Source organism: Leucoraja erinacea, chromosome 4 (genome assembly GCF_028641065.1).
Source record: "Leucoraja erinacea ecotype New England chromosome 4, Leri_hhj_1, whole genome shotgun sequence".
Lineage (NCBI taxonomy): Eukaryota > Metazoa > Chordata > Chondrichthyes > Rajiformes > Rajidae > Leucoraja > Leucoraja erinaceus.
Genome location: NC_073380.1, coordinates 96,952,702 through 96,972,093, shown reverse-complemented (window position 1 = coordinate 96,972,093; position 19,392 = coordinate 96,952,702). Strand labels below are relative to the sequence as shown.

The following is a 19,392-nucleotide window of genomic DNA, read 5'->3' as shown; positions in this document are numbered from 1 at the left end:
TAGCACAGCTGTGATATAACCCAGTTACAAAATGTTTCGATGAATGACTGAGAATAACGGTATTCATGCTGCACAGTGGGAATAATATTGGTTTGCTCATTTACATCTCTCTAGGTTGTGTTTTATTTCACATCATCTTTCGTGTTACAATAGCAGCAAGTAATTGGATTAAATATAGAGCTGCAAAATGAAAATGATCTTGGCATTGAAGGCTATCTACATATATCTCCGAGCACAGTATCATCACGGTGTCTTTTCAATGATACATTGCCAGGTTTGTGAAGGCAGATCAAGGGGGGTAGAGATGTAATGTTGATTTTGTGCAAAGTAAGTAAGTAAGTAAGTTTATTGGCCAAGTATTCACATACAAGGAATTTGCCTTGGTGCTCCGCCCACAAGTAACAACATATGACATACAGTGACAGTTACGAATGACTCAGAAAACACTATACATTAATAATAATAAAACATTAATGATAAAACACCATTGATCAAGCATGTGAACCAACAAAATACCAGATCAAAGGGAGGCTACAGATTTTTGGCTGTTGAATAGAGCAACTACTCGTGGATAAAAACTGTTTTTATGTCTGGCTGTGGCAGCTTTGACAGTCCGGAGTCGCCTTCCTAAAATAGGTGATGTTAACTTCTGTGGAAATTTTAAAAAAAGGGACAGATGTAAAACGTGTTGGAAACTTGTCATCTGCTTGTTTTACAAGATCACACACAGGCAATATGACCCCATACTGACTTTATTGCTGCTTATCACCTTGCATTCCAAACAACGCACTGTGAATCTGATCATAGGTGGCTAGGCACCAACAACTAGCTTCCTGTTTTGAATTCCTGGTGACAGGCCTTTGGCAAGGATGACAAGCTGCAATTCAAAACTAATTCCAACCTCTCCAAAATGCCTTTTTAAAAAAAAAAGCAATTTGTAAGTAGCTCAATTTGTCTGCTTGTGCTTGTTGAATGATTCTTTGCAAGGGCTATAGGACTTGTCCTGCAAGTATCTGTAACTTGCATGTTGTGTTTCTTCAGGTGCAGGTATCATTGTCAGATTCTTGTTAAATGTTAGTCAGCAAACCCATTCTGAAGGGTTCAGTATCTAGGAAGTCATGCAAGGAGCAAGTATTGAATAGCAGGACAAGCACAATGCTTGTGGTGCTGGAATCTTGCGTCACCCAGTGTGGGATCGGAAATTCTTCGGGAATGACTGAAGAGCAAGCGGATCCCAAGAGGCCTGCAAAATGAAGACCCTCTACTGTCAGCGAGAATTGGAAATGTTAAAAAAAAGAACGGTGTCACAGTGATGTAGCTGGTAGAGCTGCTGCCTCACAGCACCAGAGAGCATGGTTCATTCCTGACCTCGAGGTCTGGCTGTTTGGGGATAGCACGTTCTCCTGTGACCATATGGGTTTCCTTTGGGTGCTCCTGTTTCCTTCCATATCCCAAAGATGTGCGGCGGGTTTTGTACGTTAATTGGCTTCTGTAGTCTGCTCCTGGTGTGTAAGGAGTGGATGAGAAAGTGGAATAACATTGAATTAGTGTGAACGGGTGATCAATGGTCTCGCTGGCAGGGCATGTTTCCATGCTGTTTCTTTAAGTCATAAATCAAATCATCAGGTACTGCATCAACATAGAACATAGTAAAAAAATACAGCACAAGCACCATCGAGAGCATCCTTACCAGGCCCAGTATGGTTGGGCTCCCTGACCAAGAGTTCAGAGGCACTCACCTCCCTCTGTCCAAAGCAAGCGCTGTCTGCGGAAAAAAACTTGCCTACCTCGCACATCTCCTTTACACTTTGCTGTCTCTCTCACCTCCTCAAAGCTTATTATTATTTATTCAAATCGTTGCTATGGGCGCTCTCTAGTAGATGCTTTGATTTCGTTTTTTCCACACTGACAATGACTGAATCTGGGAAAAAAAAAAAGATTCTAACTGTCTACCCAAACTATGCCTGCCTTGCATAATTTTTAAATAGGTATAATCTGCAATGAGATGAAATAGCTGAACTTTGTCACTAGTGCTGTGGTCGTTGTGAACACCATATTAGATCAGAATGCAGGTAAAATTTGTTTCTTCATCAGTTTGCATCATTCAATCAGCTCCAGGCAAATGCAAACTGTCAAAACCCTGTTTTAACTTCAGTTGATAGTGTTCGTTTGCACCAAGGCCAAGTACACCAGCCTTGAATGCATGCTAGAATGTGATACAAAATACATTGCGTTACAAAGGCATTGCTTGAAACTGTGAAAAAAAAAGCTTCATGAAAGTACAGGGTAAGACATGATATGAAGCAGGTATATCCCTACACAAGGGTCCCTTGTTTCTTTGTTCAAGAAGGAACTGCAGATGTTGGAAAATCGAAGGTACACAAAAATGCTGGAGAAGCTCAGCGGGTGCAGCAGCATCTATGGAGCGAAGGAAATAGGTGACGTTTCGGGCCAAAACCCTGAAACGTTTCTTCAGTCTGAAGAAGGGTTTCGGCCCGAAACGTCGCCTGGTTCCTTCGCTCCATAGATGCTGCTGCACCCGCTGAGTTTCTCCAGCATGTTTGTGTACCTTCCCTTGTTCCTTTCTTGCTTTCTTTTTCTTTTCTTTTTTTTTGTTTTTTTTTGTGTGTTTTTTTCCTTTCCTTTCTTTTTTAAATAATTTAATGGGTTTTTTACTTTATTTTTCTTCAGGCTATCACTTGTTCACTCCGGAACTGCCCATCTGGTACCCTAGGGGTTTACATATCACTACATCCTTCACTCTTTTCTTTTCTCGCTTTCTCTTTCACTTGCTCCACCTGTGCCTTGTTAAATTTAAAATGGAAGTTGTACACGAAATGTTTGTCATTTGCCGCGGTTTATACTTCTGTACATTGCTTCTGATAAAAAATTTAAATATAAAAAAAGGAAAAAAAAGAAAGTACAGGATAAGGAAGTATGTAAAAGGGGATGTCAATGGAAAGTCATCATGAAAGAATTGCGAATTGCCGGCTGATCAAAATCGTGGAAACATTTTGGAAGAGTATATATTAGGCAGATTATGAGTGTAAGATGTATACAATTGAAAAATGTTTGCAGAGGATTCGCAATGCAAGAATGTGTATACCTTAAGTGAGCCCTGGTTTCAGACGTATGTCCTCAGTAGACATCTGCCATTTTCCAGCAAGGAGCAGGTGGAAAATTGTCCATGGTCACATGCACCTGGAGTGTGACATAGAAACATAGAAACATAGAAATTAGGTGCAGGAGTAGGCCATTCGGCCCTTCGAGCCTGCGCCGCCATTCAATATGATCATGGCTGATCATCCAACTCAGTATCCTGTACCTGCCTTCTCTCCATACCCCCTGATCCCCTTAGCCACAAGGGCCACATCTAACTCCCTCTTAAATATAGCCAATTAACTGGCCTCAACTACCCTCTGTGGCAGAGAGTTCCAGAGATTCACCACTCTCTGTGTGAAAAAAGTTCTTCTCATCTCGGTTTTAAAGGATTTCCCCCTTATCCTTAAGCTGTGACCCCTTGTCCTGGACTTCCCTAACATCGGGAACAATCAAACATCGGGAACAATCTTCCTGTATCTAGCCTGTCCAACCCCTTAAGAATTTTGTAAGTTTCTATAAGATCCCCTCTCAATCTCCTAAATTCTAGAGAGTATAAACCAAGTCTATCCAGTCTTTCTTCATAAGACAGTCCTGACATCCCAGGAATCAGTCTGAAATTGAATTGACATTTGACATACAATTGAAAAATGTTTGCAGAGGATTCGCAATGCAAGAATGTGACTACCTTAAGTGAGCCCTGGTTTCAGACGCATGTCCTCAGTAGACATCTGCCATTTTCCAGCAAGGAGCAGGTGGAAAATTGTCCACGGTCACATGTACCTGGAGTGTGACGGTGGAACAATGCACATCCTCTGCCTCTGAAGAAGGGTAGGGGCTTAAAGTGAGGTATTTAATAATTACATGTCTCCAAGGGGCAACATGGCGTGCCTGACGGTAGAGGAGAACATTTGGAGACTGCAACTCTGAGTGAGTTAGGAGAAGGCCATAAAAAGCAACATGACTTGACTAGATTGGACATTTCAGAGACTTGGATGTTGCCAAATTGTACCGGAATGTTGCGACTCTCTGTGTGTTGTTTCAGAAGTGGATCCATTGTACTGATCATAAGATCATAAAGGATAGGAGTAGAATTAGGCCATTCGGCCCATCAGGTCTACTCCGCCTGTCAATCATGGCTGACCTATAACTCCCTCCTAACCCTATTGTCCTGCCTTCTCCCCATAACCTCTGACAATGTACGGTATAACTTGATGGATGGCTTTCAGAACACGCATATCACTGTATCTCTGACAATAAAAAATCATTGAGCCATTGAAATACTAATTGCAAGGAAGACAACTGAGCTAAATTTCGGAAGAGGACTGCCACATGTTTACACTAATATACTAATATCCTGCAATTTTGATGTGTGCGGCTGAAGGCAGCTTTCTACCCCTGAATTCTTTCTACCCAAGATAGCAATTCTGCCACAGAGGGCACTGTTGTTCATCATTGTTACTGGGGGATAGGTTAGTTTAGTTTAGAGTTACAGCACGGAAACAGGGCCCTCCGGCCCACCGAGTCCGCACCAACCAGCGATCCCCACACACATCTGAAGAAGGGTTTCGGCCCGAAACGTTGCCGATTTCCTTCGCTCCATAGATGCTGCCTCACCCGCTGAGTTTCTCCAGCACTACCCACACACATTTACACTATCCTACACACACTAAGGACAATTTACCCATACACCAAGCCAATTAACCTGCATGCCTGTGCGTCTTTGGAGTGTGGGAGGAAACAGAAGATCTCAGAGAAAACCCCGTTCGTTCTCAGGGAGAATGTACAAACTCCATACAGACAGCACCTGTTGTCGTGATCGAACCCGGGTCTCCAGTGCTGTAAGCGCTGTAAGGCAGCAACTCTACCGTTACGCCACCGTGCCGCTCCCTATGGTGGTGGGGGAAAAGATGGGTTTGCGGATTCAGACCATGTTTTCACGGACGTGTCTCAAGGGGCTAAATGGCATACCTGATGGCAGAGGAGAACATTTGGAGACTGCAACTCGGGGTGCTGTCGGAGAAGACCATAAAGAGCAACATGGCTGCAAGCAGCAGTCAATAATCTGCATTGACAGCGAGCAAAGCAGAATGAACAGCTCGGAGTCAAGTCATCCACGTGAGAGGGGGTTGCTGACAGCCAGGTTTAGTTATTACAACATCTGATACCAAAAGCAGCTTACTTCAGACCTGTAGATACAAAAGAAGTTTAGTCCAGGGTGGATACTAAAATCTATGCGGGTATTGAACTGTGTGAAATGTAAGGTTGTACAACATGCTTTGAAAGTAATACGGCCAGCTCTCAACACCGTGGTAAAGGAATTCAATCCCACTTACAGTCCAGCTGCTAATGAAGTTATTCAAGGTCATTCTGCAACTTCACATTCCTGACAACAGCTCCGAAACCATAGAGACTTCAATGCACATAGTTCTGGCATTTGCTCTAAGCAAGAAAAGGACCAAAATTGCAAAGCCATAAAGTTATCCCTTCCATTCTGCAACCCAACATCAGCAGGGCTGGATATCGACTTTAAGCCCAATGTGAGTCCAGCATTATTTCACTGTGCTGGGTATTAGAGTTTATTAAATGTTGGCAGGAGTTCTCGACAACGACAAGAGATTGAGCAGGAGCTCCAGGCAAGAATGAATGTCCATTAACAGTAGATCAGAGCCAGTCACAGGATAACAGAATAAGCAAATTTGACTGTGAGAGTTTTGGAAACAATAACACTTTTGCTTATTTTAAATTAACAAATCACTGATACTGCCAGCATTTATTGTCCATCTTTATTTTCCCCGAGTGTACGGTGGTAATTAAAAGTAAGCCATATCTCAGGATGCCGGAACCATCATTGGAGTATTTGTTGAAGCGTTCTTGCTCATTTGGCAATGATTTAACGAACATCCAAAAAAAATTAAACTTTGTGAGGTTTATGCAATGCACGAATGATTTTTTTTTCAATTTCAGGTTAGAGGCTTGAGTTCTTTTATTTGCGCATTATTATCACTAATGATAATAAATCGTGAATTAAAACGAAGTATATTTAATGGTAAGACCAAAATCCCACACTTGGGGACCACCGAGTCCACACCAACCAACTATCACCCTTCACTAGGTCTATCCTACACTCTAGGGCCAATTTACAGAGGGCCAACGTAAATGAAATGGAACAAAACAACTAAGTATTGATAGAGACCATCTTAAAGCGAGATCCCCTGTGGGATCAGAGTAATCTGAATGTCAGCAGCTATGGGGCTGCATCTAGTCAGACTCCAGAGAGAAAAAGTATGCAGTACAGAGGGAAGGCTACATTGTCATGAGGGTCGATCTTTCAATTTAGATGTTAGACTGCTGTGATCTAAGAGAAGCAAAAGACTGCACAGCACTGCTTGAAGAAGAGCAAAAACAATTCAATAAATGAATTGAATAAATAACGCAGTAAATTCTTATTTATTATTGTGAGAAGCATCATTTCACAGACAGTTCTGTGTTAATTGTGTGAAATTCATTAGAGATAAAATGTTAGAATGGGTGTGGCTTGCAGTATTTTCCCCTGACATGAATATCAACAGTAAGAATATGTTTCACTGGATTCAGCAGAAGGTGGATGACAAAGCTCCCGGTTCTCAATTGTCAGTTGTCTGGAAACTAAGTCCAGTCGATGCTATTATCTTTCCTCTTGGAATCGGGAGAAAAACTCTTTTTTTGGCTTGATCCCAAAATGAAACCTAAATAAACAAAACAGTAAAAGGACCGGAGACACAAGGAACTGCAGATTCAACAACATTTTCAACTAAACTCAAAGTGCTGAAGGAACTCAATGGGTCAGGCAGCATCTGTGGAGAGAAACGGATTGGCAACGTTTTGTGTCAGGACCATTCACCAGTAAAAGGGCTCTGGGGACTTCTGGCCATGATGTTATACAGGTTAGAAGAGTTAGACAGGTACATGGATAGGACAAGTTTGGAGGGATATGGACCAAACACAAGCAGGTGGGACTAGTGTAGCTAGGACATGTTGGCCGGCGTGTGCAAGTTGGACCGAAGCATCTGTTTCCACACTGTATCACTCTATGACTCTGACTATATGATGCATCATCCCATGGAGTCAGGGGAGCAGGAATTTACCATTAGTGCACTCAGACTAACATGGCCAATGATCATCTCTGGATCCCTGTAAATTACTTATTCACCAGATCAGGTGAACCCAATGCAGACTTAACTTGCTCTTCACTATTATGCAAAGTCAAAATATTCTCCTAATAAAATCAACATGACAAAATGGTAAGCATTTCTGGCATTTTGACTTCAATCTTTCAATGCATCCACTCATGATGGATGATCTATTTTTTATTTATAATATCCACTGTCGGTATTAACTGCTCATAAATCCAAAAATACTTCTGATTCTCTGTCCCAACAATCTATCTTAATCCCAAAATCCATTTAATTTCTCATATGGGCCTGTCCCACATACGATTTTTTAGGCGACTACAGGTGACTAGGCAGTTGCCACATGGTCGCTGGTGGTCACTGGGGTGTCGCCTGTATGGTCGTGAGTAGTCTCCTCAGTCGCCCAAAGAGTGTTAGCGTTTCTTTCTGGTTGCCGCCGGATTTTCAACATGTTGAAAAACGTTCGGCGACAGTGGCGATCGTGGGTTTGACGCCAATGAGGGTAGCTTGACGTAGGTGCTGTTGTAGGTTGTCGCCAGGTTAACGTAGGTTGTTGCCAGGATGTCATAGGTTGTTGCCAGGTGACATATGTTGTCGGTGCTGAGATGAATTCAGGCAATTTTCTGAACACCTACAAATCATGAGAATACCCTCCTATGAGGTATTTACCATAGAATATAATATAGAATATGAGGTATTTATTACAGAAATATTTATTCATTATGTTGGGAAATATTAGTTAACAATAAGTACTGTCTTATAGTGAAGCATGCGGACATTATAGATATATAGAAACATAGAAAATAGGTGCAGGAGTAGGCCATTCGGCCCTTCGAGCCTGCACCGCCATTCAATATGATCATGGTTGATCATCCAACTCAGTATCCCGTACCTGCCTTCTCTCCATACCCCCTGATCCCTCTAGCCACAAGGACCACATCTAACTCCCTCTTAAATATAGCCAATGAACTGGCCTCAACTACCCTCTGTGGCAGAGAGTTCCACAGATTCACCACTCTCTGTGTGAAAAATGTTTTTCTCATCTCGGTCTTAAAAGAAACGGCAAAGAGCAGGGACATAGGGTTTGAATCGAACTCCACTTCAAATGTGTTAAGTATTTATCTCTTGCTCATGTAACTCTTTTAGAAGCTGGTATTTATGCTACATACCAGGCCACCCACACCTGTTACGTAAAGCTTTCCATTGCTAACAGACTAATGGTGCATTAGTCTGAGTGAGAACAGGCATAATGATGTAACAAATGGGCTGGCAACTATACAGATCATGTAAGTCTTGGTAGGTGTCATTCATACCTCAAGTATGCAATGTCATCTGAAGACTGGCTTTGATTACAAGCTGCTTTTCATCATGATGCGTCAGTACATTATGCAGCACTCAGCCTGTTCTCATCTAAATTCTGCAGCTCACCATTCAAAGGAGGTGCTGGGAAAAGATTGGGAGGCACACTGGAGTGGTATTTGCAATTTGAGATAGGCTTATGTCTATTTGAGCCAGTATAAATCTCATAGGAAATTCATATTACAGTGCTTAGATCAACTGGTCAGCTGCAGTTTGGTTGTTACTGGCAAACTGTTGTTACTGCTGCATCTGGAGTAGCCAGACTAATTTGGACTAGGATTTACCATCTGAAGGAGAAGTACTTGTTAGCTGATAATGGTGCTGTAAAGTGATCTCACTGTAGACCATAGATGAATGATCTTATAGAAACTTACAAAATTCTTAAGGGGTTTGACAGGCTAGATGCAGGAAGATTGTTTCCGATGTTGGGGAAGTCCAGGACAAGGGGTCACAGTTTAAGGATAAAGGTGAAATCCTTTAGGACCGAGATGAGAAAAACATTTTTATCACAGAGAGTGGTGGATCTCTGGAACTCTCTGCCACAGAAGGTAGTTGAGGCCAGGTCATTGGCTATATTTAAGAGGGAGTTAGATGTGGCCCTTGTGGCTAAAGGGATCAGGGGGTATGGAGAGAAGGCAGGTACAGGATATTGAGTTGGATGATCAGCCATGATCATATTGAATGGCGGTGCAGGCTCGAAGGACCGAATGGCCTACTCCTGCACCTATTTTCTATGTTTCTATGAAGCTCTGCCTTTGCACATTCGACATCCCCCTCCTTACACTCTCTCTTTCTTTATAAGGTAAAAATGACATAATATTACTATTCTTTCTTCCCCTTCGACTGCCCACCCTAGAGATTTTCTACTTTCAGAAATTACCTGCCAGAGAGAAGCCAGCAGAGCTTTGTCATAGTTAGTTAGAATAGTTCACTCCGTCACTTGCTATGTTTGTTGCTCCAACTCACGGCTCTAGATGTGAATTAGGTGTAAAATTGGAAGAAGGGTGTGGATGTAATGGGTCGTTAGCCATTGTGTCTACAGCATGCTACCAGGTACCTGCACTAGAGAGCTGGGTCGAACATGAGTCTTTGTTCAGGAAAATGGTGAGGACTTCAATGGGCGACCGGCAAAACGTGAATGATATGCATGCACAATGAGTCACGAAGGATTCTCTGGCTGAATAAAAGTTCTAATTGCTTATCATGGAACAAGTGAGAGTCTGGCTCTAACCTCAGACAAACCTTTGTATTGAGCCTTCAATACAGTCTGTCTAGTGTGTATGTGGTAGGCATCTTTCCTTCCAGTGTAGTTTAAGCAGAGGCAACTCAACATTTTGAATGAGTTAGTCCATTTGTAGTCATCATATCTTAGGCCAATGCTAAATGGGCCAGTTTTGCGTGATATATTACACTGATGACATAATGTGTCTTCCATTAGATCATCAGAATTTCTGATGCCCTGTTCCTGGAGTTATATAGACATGTACAGGATTGAAACAGGTCCTTCGTCCTAACTTATCCATACCTACCAATTTGCCTAACAAGCAAGTCCCATTTGCCTGTGTCTGGACCATATCTCTCCAAACCTTTCCTATCCACGTACCCGTACAAGTATCTTTTAAATGTTGTAATTGTACCCACGTTAAGCATTTCTTCTGCCAGTTCATTCTATGCAAGGATGAGTATCTATGTAAAACCATTGCCTTTTAGGTCCTGTTAAACTTTTCCTCCTTCACCTTAAGTCTATGCCCTCTTGTTTTAGACTCGCCTACCCTGGGGAAATGAGTGATTATTCACTTTGCCCACATGCGTTGTGATTTTATAAACCTCTATTACATCATCTCCTCAGCTTCAGAGATAAAATGTCCAAGTCCATCCATCCTCCAATAATTCAAGCACTCTAGACCCAGTAACATCATAGCAAATCTTTTTTGCACCCTTCCCAAGGATCATTTGCATACATATCAACATTTGTCCTCCCACCCCTGGTGCTCCCTCATTGTCAATTGCCTGCGAGGCAGCCCAGAATGCTGCTGCTCATGCTGAGATGGCAAAGTCTGAAGACTAGACTTAGAGACACAATCGTGGCAAAAGCAAATCTTACAAATGACCAGTGCAACCGGTCTCCTCCAGGTCAGTTGTTTTACATCAGAAAAGCAGCAATCTCGGAGGGTGCACTAGGATAGCATCAGGCAAATGGAAAGCAGGCTGACATAAAACATGTCTATTTCAGATGAATGTTTGTTACTGCTGATGGGTGAAAGTAACAAAAATAGCATGGGAAGAAAGCAAAGTGTTGTTATTACATATTATGAATGATGGAACATTGACAATGAGGAAAATTGATGATGACGAACAGAAAATGATCTGAATCCTATAGCAGATGTGAGAAGGTTTCAGGAATATTTTTAGTGGAATCATAACAAATTCACAGGACTCCTAGAATTGGATGGAAAGGGGCTGCAAACCTTATCTGACTTCCTCAAATTACTGGTAGTGAGGTAAGTAGATATCCACAAGTAGACAAGGTGGTCCAAAAGGCTGTTGGCACATTGACCTTCATCAGTCAGAGTATTGAGTATAGAAGTTGGGAGGTCATGTTGCAGTTGTATAAGACGTTGGTGAGGCCGCATTTAGAGTATTGCGTTCAGTTCTGGGCACCGGGTTACAGGAAAGAGGTTGTCAAGTTGGATAGGGTACAGATACGATTTATGAGGATGTTGCCAGGACTTGAGGATTTGAGCCATAGGGAGAGGTTGAGTAGGCTAGGACTCTATTCCTTGGAGCACAGGAGGATGAGGGTGATCTTATAGAGGTGTATAAAATCATGCGAGGCTTAGATTGGGTAACTAGATCGAGTAGGCATACAGAGTTTCTTGCCCAGAGTAAGGGAATCGAGAACCAGAGGACATAGGTTTAAAGTGAAAGGGGAAAGATTTAATAGGAATCTGAGGTAGACAAAAAGGCTAGAGAAACTCAGCAGGTGAGGCAGCAACTATGGAGCGAAGGAAATAGGCGACATTTTGGGTCGAGACCCTTCTTCAAACTGATGTGAGGGTGGGTGGTGGGCGGGAAGAAGAAAGGAAGAGGTGGCGACAGTGGGCAGGGAGAGCTGAGAAGGGGAGGAGAAAGTAGGGACTGCCTGAAATTAGAGAAGTCAATGTTCATACCACTGGGATGCGAACTGCCCAAGCGAAATAGGACGTGCTGCTCCTCCAATTTACGTGACTCCGAAGTAAAATAGTAAGATTAAACAAGCTTACCAGTTTGAAGTTTGATCTTTATTTTATGAGGAGTTACGATGAGCGATTACGTGCCCACCGCTCCCAACCCTAATATCATGAAGGTCATCTGGTAGTTCCAAGTTTCTAATCTTACTATTATCACTTCAATTACTGTTATCTGTGATTTCACACCGCTGTTTTGAAGATTGGCACGCGTGCGCTCTGGTGGGCTTCTTCACGTAATCGCTCATCGTAACTCCTCATAAAATAAAGATCAAACGTCAAACTGATAAGTTTTCATATTACTATTTTGTGTTACTGTCTATTTAAAAAAATTGGCTATTTAAAAAAATATTTTTAGCCTTTTAAGAATGGGATAGATGTTTAGATCTAGTAAATGAATTTAGATGAAATGATTTGATGGCACCGATGAATATGAATTTTTTGTTTGGTATTTACTATTTGTTTTAACGTTACAATAATATTAAAGTTCTGACCTTGAGAATATCACATCTTTGAATTTTCAAGGCAGTCTGGGTGTTAATTACTATTTCTGTCACAACGGTCAATTTTGTAATTAGCTACAATTAGGTAATTAACTAATTATGTTTTAATTTCAGGTCATCCAAGTAAGATGTATCATATTTGTTTCAGAATGCTTCAATCTATAATAACTGAAAAATTCATTCAGTTCTCTTATTTTTTAAGAAAGTTATGGGCTTTTATCTCAATCGACTGTCCTAGATCACAGCTTTTGTGTTAAGTTAATGGAAAAGCAATAGGGAACAAGATGCTAATTTCCGAGTATGAAAATTACCATAACTGTTTTAATACTGGAGATATGAAAGCGAATTAGGTGTCAAATTAAAGTTTTTTTATGCTTTATCTGATGGGATAAATTACAGGCTTGCCTTTTAAAATCTCAAAATTTTGTAACATTCCTACACAAAGGGTGGTGGGTGTATGCTTCCAGAGGAGGTAGTTGAGGCTGGGATTATTACAGCGTTTAAGAAACAATTAGATAGGTACATGGATAGGGCAGGTTTAGAGGGATATGGGCAACTCTTTGACTCTACACTGGCAATTGACTGGTAATAGGAGCGCCAACATTAAGTGTGGGGAACATCTCACATCCATCAAGCGAGAGCATCTTAAATGGATCCAAGCAGTTTCAAGATCCATTATTTGCTTGATATGTGGAGGAAGGTTTCAGATTCAGATTCAGATTCAATTTTAATTGTCATTGTCAGTGTACAGTACAGAGACAACGAAATGCATTTAGCATCTCCCTGGAAGAGCGACATAGCAAATGATTTGAATAAATAATAATAAGTGTCCGGGGGGGGGGTGGTGATTGGCAGTCACTGAGGTACGTTGTTGACTGTTTCACACAATGGAACAGCTCAGCTCCTGTATGAAATGCTTTGCTGGCCAGGTCTGTGATCAAGCAGACAACAATGAACTGTTTTGATGAAGAAAAGAGTTGGGCACTTCAGGATAAATGGTTTAGCCAATCCCAGGGTACCTCAAATTGATCATTATAAACACCCAACTTTGGGCTGATCCACAACTGGACATTAATCAAAGGGAATATCTTGAGATGAACATGTTCCGTTTTCGAGGAATCATCATCATGAGCCTCTGAGCAGTCTGTAGATACCTGGATCACACAAAACACACCACAATCCTTGCAAAATGCCTTGCATTCTCTTTCAGATCTTTGTTTTGAAGGAACAGGGAGATAACTTCTTCTAATGAACAGGATTTCCTATTTCATCCTGATGGGTTACTGGACTGCAAATTGTTAAAGATCACAATCTAGGTAAACCATGTATATTCTGAAAGATTCAGGTGATGAAGAAAGTCAGGGCCACTGTGCACTTATGGTTGCAGGCCAGGTAGTTCTATCATTACTTGATGATGTTGGAACACATGGCAGGTCAGTTACAACCTCTACAATAAAGCACTCACAGCATCATAAGGTTGTTAATAGGACATTGTGGAACCTGTGATAGAAGAACCTGCGTACTCCCTTTTAATGCCTTTCTCTTCTTCTATCAGATAAAGCAAGGACACCGGCCCTTCAGCCTACTGAGTCCATGCTGCCCATTGATCACCCATTCACATTAGTACTATGTTATCCCAGATTGTGACATTTCAAGAATCACTAGAGTCAGGAGTGGTTCCAGACAATTGGAAAATTGCCACTATTATCCCGCTGTACAAGAAGGGAGCAAAGCAGATTTGTGGGAATTACGGGTCAGTTAATCAGTGGTTGGTAAGATTCTATAGTTCATTAGAAAGGATGAGATTACAGAGTACTTAGAACTTCATGATAAAATAGGGCAAAGTCAGCATGGTTTTGTGAAGGGGAGATCTTGCCGGACGAATCTGCTGGAATTCTTTGATAAAGTAATTAGTAGGACAGACAAAAGAGAGTGAGTGGTAATTATTTACCTAGATTTTCAGAAAGCCTTTGATATGGTGCCACACGTGACGCTGCTAAGGAAGATGAGAGTCCATGGTATTGAAGAGGTGATACTAGCATGGATAGCAGGTTGGCTGGATGGCAGTAGACAAAGAATGGCAATAAAGGGGGCTTTTTCTGGTTGGCTATCAGTGACTAGGGGAGTTACGCAGGACTCTACTCTTCACATTTATATTCATGATTTGGATGAGAGGATTGAAGGCATTGTCTCCGAGTTTGTGGATGATTTGAAAATAGGTGGAGGGGCAGGTAGTGGACTTGGACAGGTTGGGAGAGTGGCCAGAGAAGTGGCAGATCTAATATAGTGTAGCAAAATGTGGAGGTAAGCGTTATGAAGTGAAAAGCTTTGTTTTGCATGCTATCCAAGAGGATCAAATATACCATACATAGATGCAATCAGTTCAAGCTCAACACAATAGATAGAGTAAAGGGGAAGATACAGAATATATTTCTCAGCAGCGTAGTGCATTATAGTGCATCAGTTCCTTAGATGAAGTTCAACGTCCTTAATGGTTTAGAGGTGAATAGAACAGTACCCTAGTTTACGGAAGGACGGTTGAGAAGCCTCATAATGAAGGGGAACTCATCTCAAACTCTTATCAAAAAACGTAGCAACTTTTTCACATAGTATATGGTGGGTATATGGAATGAGCTGCCAAATGAGGTTCTTGAGGCAGGTACAATAATACCAGTTAAAAGACACTTGGAGAAGGTACATAGATAGGAAAGGTTTAGAAGGATATGGACCATATGAAGGCAAATAACCATATAACCATATAACCATATAACAATTATAGCACGGAAACAGGCCATCTCGGCCCTACAAGTCCGTGCCGAACAAATTTTTTTTTCCCCCTTAGTCCCACCTGCCTGCACTCATACCATAACCCTCCATTCCCTTCTCATCCATATGCCTATCCAATTTATTTTTAAATGATACCAATGAACCTGCCTCCACCACTTCCACTGGAAGCTCATTCCACACCGCTACCACTCTCTGAATAAATGGGACAAGCTTAGATGGGGCATCTTGGTTGGCATGGACAAGTTAGACCGAAGGGCCTGTTTCTGTGCTCTGATTCCATGTCAGTGAAGTAGTACCATGTGGCTTTTGTAAAAGAAAAGATATGGAGATAGAATCTTGTCTTGGGGTCAGTCAAGAGCCAGATCAAAGGTCAAGAGTGTTGATTTGTGTTTAAGGCAGAGGCAAGGATCATTTCTTTCTAACAGAGGTTTCAAAATCTTTGAAACTCTCTGCCCTCCAGCAATGAGTATATTTGAAGCTGAGAAAAATAGAACTTTGGATATCATGTGTTGAGGTAGAAAATCATCCACGGTCTCACTGAATCTCTGAGCAGTTTTATCTGAGACTGCTGTAGTTTGAGGGCTTCTGAAGGTAGCTTTCATGATGAAACTGAACTGGAAGACATGTACATTTAATACCCAGGTACACAAAGATGCTGGAGAAACTCAGCGGGTGCAGCAGCGTCTATGGAGCGAAGGGAATAGGCAACGTTTCGGGCTGAAACCCAAGGGTTTCCGCCCAAAACGTTGCCTATTTCCTTCGCTCCATAGATGCTGCTGCACCCGCTGAGTTTCTCCAGCATTTTTGTGTACCTTCGATTTTCCAGCATCTGCAGTTCCTTCTTAAACATTTAATACCCAGTCAGCCTGATGCAGTTTTAAACTTTTGTTGTTCACAGGTACATAAAAAAGATGTAAGTAATACTGTTCTAACAACATTCTATCCGTATGCCTTGTCAGATTATTATCCCGGTCAAGAATACACATGAATTCAAAACCGTACATGTAAGATGTATTGGAATTTTTATCCCTTGTAATAAAGCATACACAACACCACAGCTGTGGTCATGATTACCATGGGACTACATTTGTGGAAACTGCTGTGAAGCCTTTGGAAGAGTTATGTGGCACGGGATTGTCCAATTAGACAGGCAGTATCTATTTTTGTTGAGTCACTCCGGGAGTTGAGTTACTTGCAGGAAGAAAGTTCCCCATGTTGGGGGAGTCCAGAACCAGGGGTCACAGTTTATGAATAAGGGGTAGGCCATTTAGGGCTGAGATGAGGAAAAACTTTTTCAGTCGTGAATCTGTGGAATTCTCTGCCACAAAAGGCAGTGGAGGCCAATTCAGTGGATGTTTTCAATAGAGAATTAGATTTAGCTCTTAGGGCTAAAGGAATTAAGGGAAATCGGGGAAAAAACAGGAACGGGGTACTAATTTTAGATGATCAACCATGATCATATTGAATGGTGGTGCTGGCTCTAGGGGCAGAATGGCCTACTCCTGCACCCATTTTCTATGTATCTATGTTTTCCCCTCCATTGTGGCGACAAATAACCTCAACATCTTGCTGAATCCACACACAGGGATGCTCTTCATGCTCCAGTGATCCAGTGGCAAGTGCCAAGGCATCACAGCTCACGGGCTAAGCTGAACTTTGCTCAGAAGAAGGAAGGGAAGTGCCATGTTTAACTGAGGCTTTCATTTCTTGTGGTCAAAGTAAGTCTCCCATTTTTCACAAATTCAGGAAGTAAACCTGATCAGAATGAAGCAGCTGGCTATTACTTTTCAGGACCAGCAATGGCTTTCAGATGATGACAAATGAGGCACATTCCACCTCACAACTAATGTGCACCTGCAAAGTATTTAAGATGTGGATCTTGAAGCAAATGAAATCAAATATCTGTAATTGCATTTAGCTAAAGAAATAGAGAAATGGTACAAATGTAGTTGAAATGATTCTTTTAAGATATTTATTTCTGTCAATAAGTAATGATTTATTTTTGGTCCTGTCCATACTTGTTAATATGTTAGGATAGTAAACATTATTGAAGAGCTGTTTCTACATTGACCATCTGACAATAGTTAGCCAACAACTCTTCACCTTCAGCCCTACTCTGTGTGGTTCCATATACATTTCAAGACCCTCCTCTCTGTCTACAAAGCCCTCAATGGGCTTGCCCCCTCCTACATTAAAAGTCTTCTCACCCACTACACCACCTCCAGGTCTCTCAGATCGGCCGACTTGGGGCTGCTGAATATCCCGCTGTCTAGGCTTAAGCTCAGGGGCGACCGCACCTTTGCAGTTGCAGCTCCTAGACTGTGGAACAGCATCCCCCTTCCCATCAGAACTGCCCCCTCCATCGACTCCTTTAAGTCTAGTCTAAAAACCTATCTTTTCTCCCAAGCCTTTCCTGACGTCCTCTGAGCAAGGGCTATTTGTATATATGTATGTAGCTTGCTTGTTTATACTATTCTTATAACAAATGTAAAGCACTTTGGTCAACGAGAGTTGTTTTTTAAATGTGCTATATAAATAAATGTGACTTGACTTGTCTTCCATATTTCCTTTTAACATTGAGGAGGCCACTTTGGTTCAAGTGAAGTCAGGTTTATTGACATATGCCCAAGTGCAGTGAGATGCAGCTACAATCAGCATCTTGCTTACAGCAGCATCACAGGCAAAAAGATTCGGACAACATACAAAATATAAATGACACGTAAATTGCACCTAAATTGCACATGACAGTAAAAGAAAAAGAGTGCAAAGATCAAGACATTAATGCAAAACACAGTTAGAAAGTCAGAATGTCAAAATTAAGCACTGCAGATGACGGTTAATACACATAAGGGCACTGAGTGCTGGAAGGTCAGGCAGCATCTCTGGAGTACATTAGTTTAGTTTAGTTTAGTTTGGTGTCATGTGTACCGAGGCACAGTAAAAAGTTTCTTTGTCTGAAGAAAGGCCTCGACCTGAAACGCCACCTATCCATTTTCTCCACGGATGCTGCCTGACCCACAGAGTTTCTCCAGCACTCTGTGTCCTTTTGCCAATTGGAAAGTCCATGGTAGTGCAAGAGATGGTCCATGGTGTTCTGGCACTGAGGTCGGATTAAGAAGTCTATGCCAGCTCACGGAGTAATCAGAGTCAGCCACTAATTTTCCTTGTGACCTATTCTACCAGTTTACATCCCAGTTGGAATATTTTGGAGGGCCAAGAAACCAAGAACCAAGTACCCCTTTACCCGTTCACTTCCCTCCCCTAGTTTCTACCCCTCATCTCTATACAAGGAAAATTTACACTGACAGATTAATCTGCATTATAATTGGGAGGAAATTGGGCACCTACAGGGAGAAGACAATGGAGATCCACATAGACAGCATCGGAGGTGAGGATTGACCCTGGGTCACTAGAGCTGTGAGGCAGTAGTTCTACCATCTGTGCCACTGAAGCTGGAGGATGAGTGACAGACTAGGAGAGTATTGAACTTGTCAATCAAGTCCAGATTGTCATTCAACTTTTTTCTAATTTAAAGTTCAAAGTTCAAAGTAAACTTTATTGTCAATTCAAATAAATTGGATTGGAATTGCGTTTCCCCATACACCAAATGTGCAAGTAATATTTATAACACAGACAGACAATATACCAATAAGATAGACAATATACATTATTTAAAATATTCACAGTGTGCCAGACTGTAGTAACATTTTGAGGTATGTTATTAAAGTGCAATAATAAAGGTGCAATATAGAAAAGTGCAAATAGCATACTGCAGACATTGAGTTAAAGTTAAATGGAATGAAATTTTCTTGAGTGTGTTGAGTAATCTGATGGCCTGAGGTAAAAAGCTGTTTTTGAATCTGGTGGTTTTGCTCCGCATGCTGCGGTAGCACTTGCAAGATGGTAGGAGAGTGAACAGTTTGTGTGCTGGGTGGGTGGTGTCTTTGATGATATTGCTTGCTCTCTTGCGACAGCGAGATGGGTATAAGTCCTGGATTGCAGGTTGGGGTGATCTGGTGATCTTCTCCGCTGTCCTCACCACTCTCTGTAGTGCCTTCTGGTCAGCAGCAGAGCAACTGCCATACCAGACTGAGAGACTGCTGGTAAGAATGCTCTCAATGGCACCCTGTAAAAAGTGGTGAGGGCAGAAGGGGGGAGGTCGGCTCTCCTCATCCGTCGAAGGAAGTGGAGGCGTTGCTGAGCTTTCTTGACTAGGGAGATGGTATTGGTGGACCATGTCTGATC

The 19,392-nt window shown here is 41.8% G+C and overlaps 1 long non-coding RNA gene across 1 annotated transcript; it reads right to left on the bottom strand.

Annotated features, from left to right (window-relative positions):
* Positions 1-229: 229 nt before the first annotated feature.
* Positions 230-5,195, bottom strand: LOC129696708 (uncharacterized). The gene is made up of 3 exons (XR_008723388.1): positions 5,071-5,195; positions 3,107-3,201; positions 230-1,502 (listed from the first exon to the last, which is right to left on the bottom strand). It is a non-coding gene; the product is annotated as an uncharacterized LOC129696708 (long non-coding RNA).
* Positions 5,196-19,392: the final 14,197 nt, after the last annotated feature.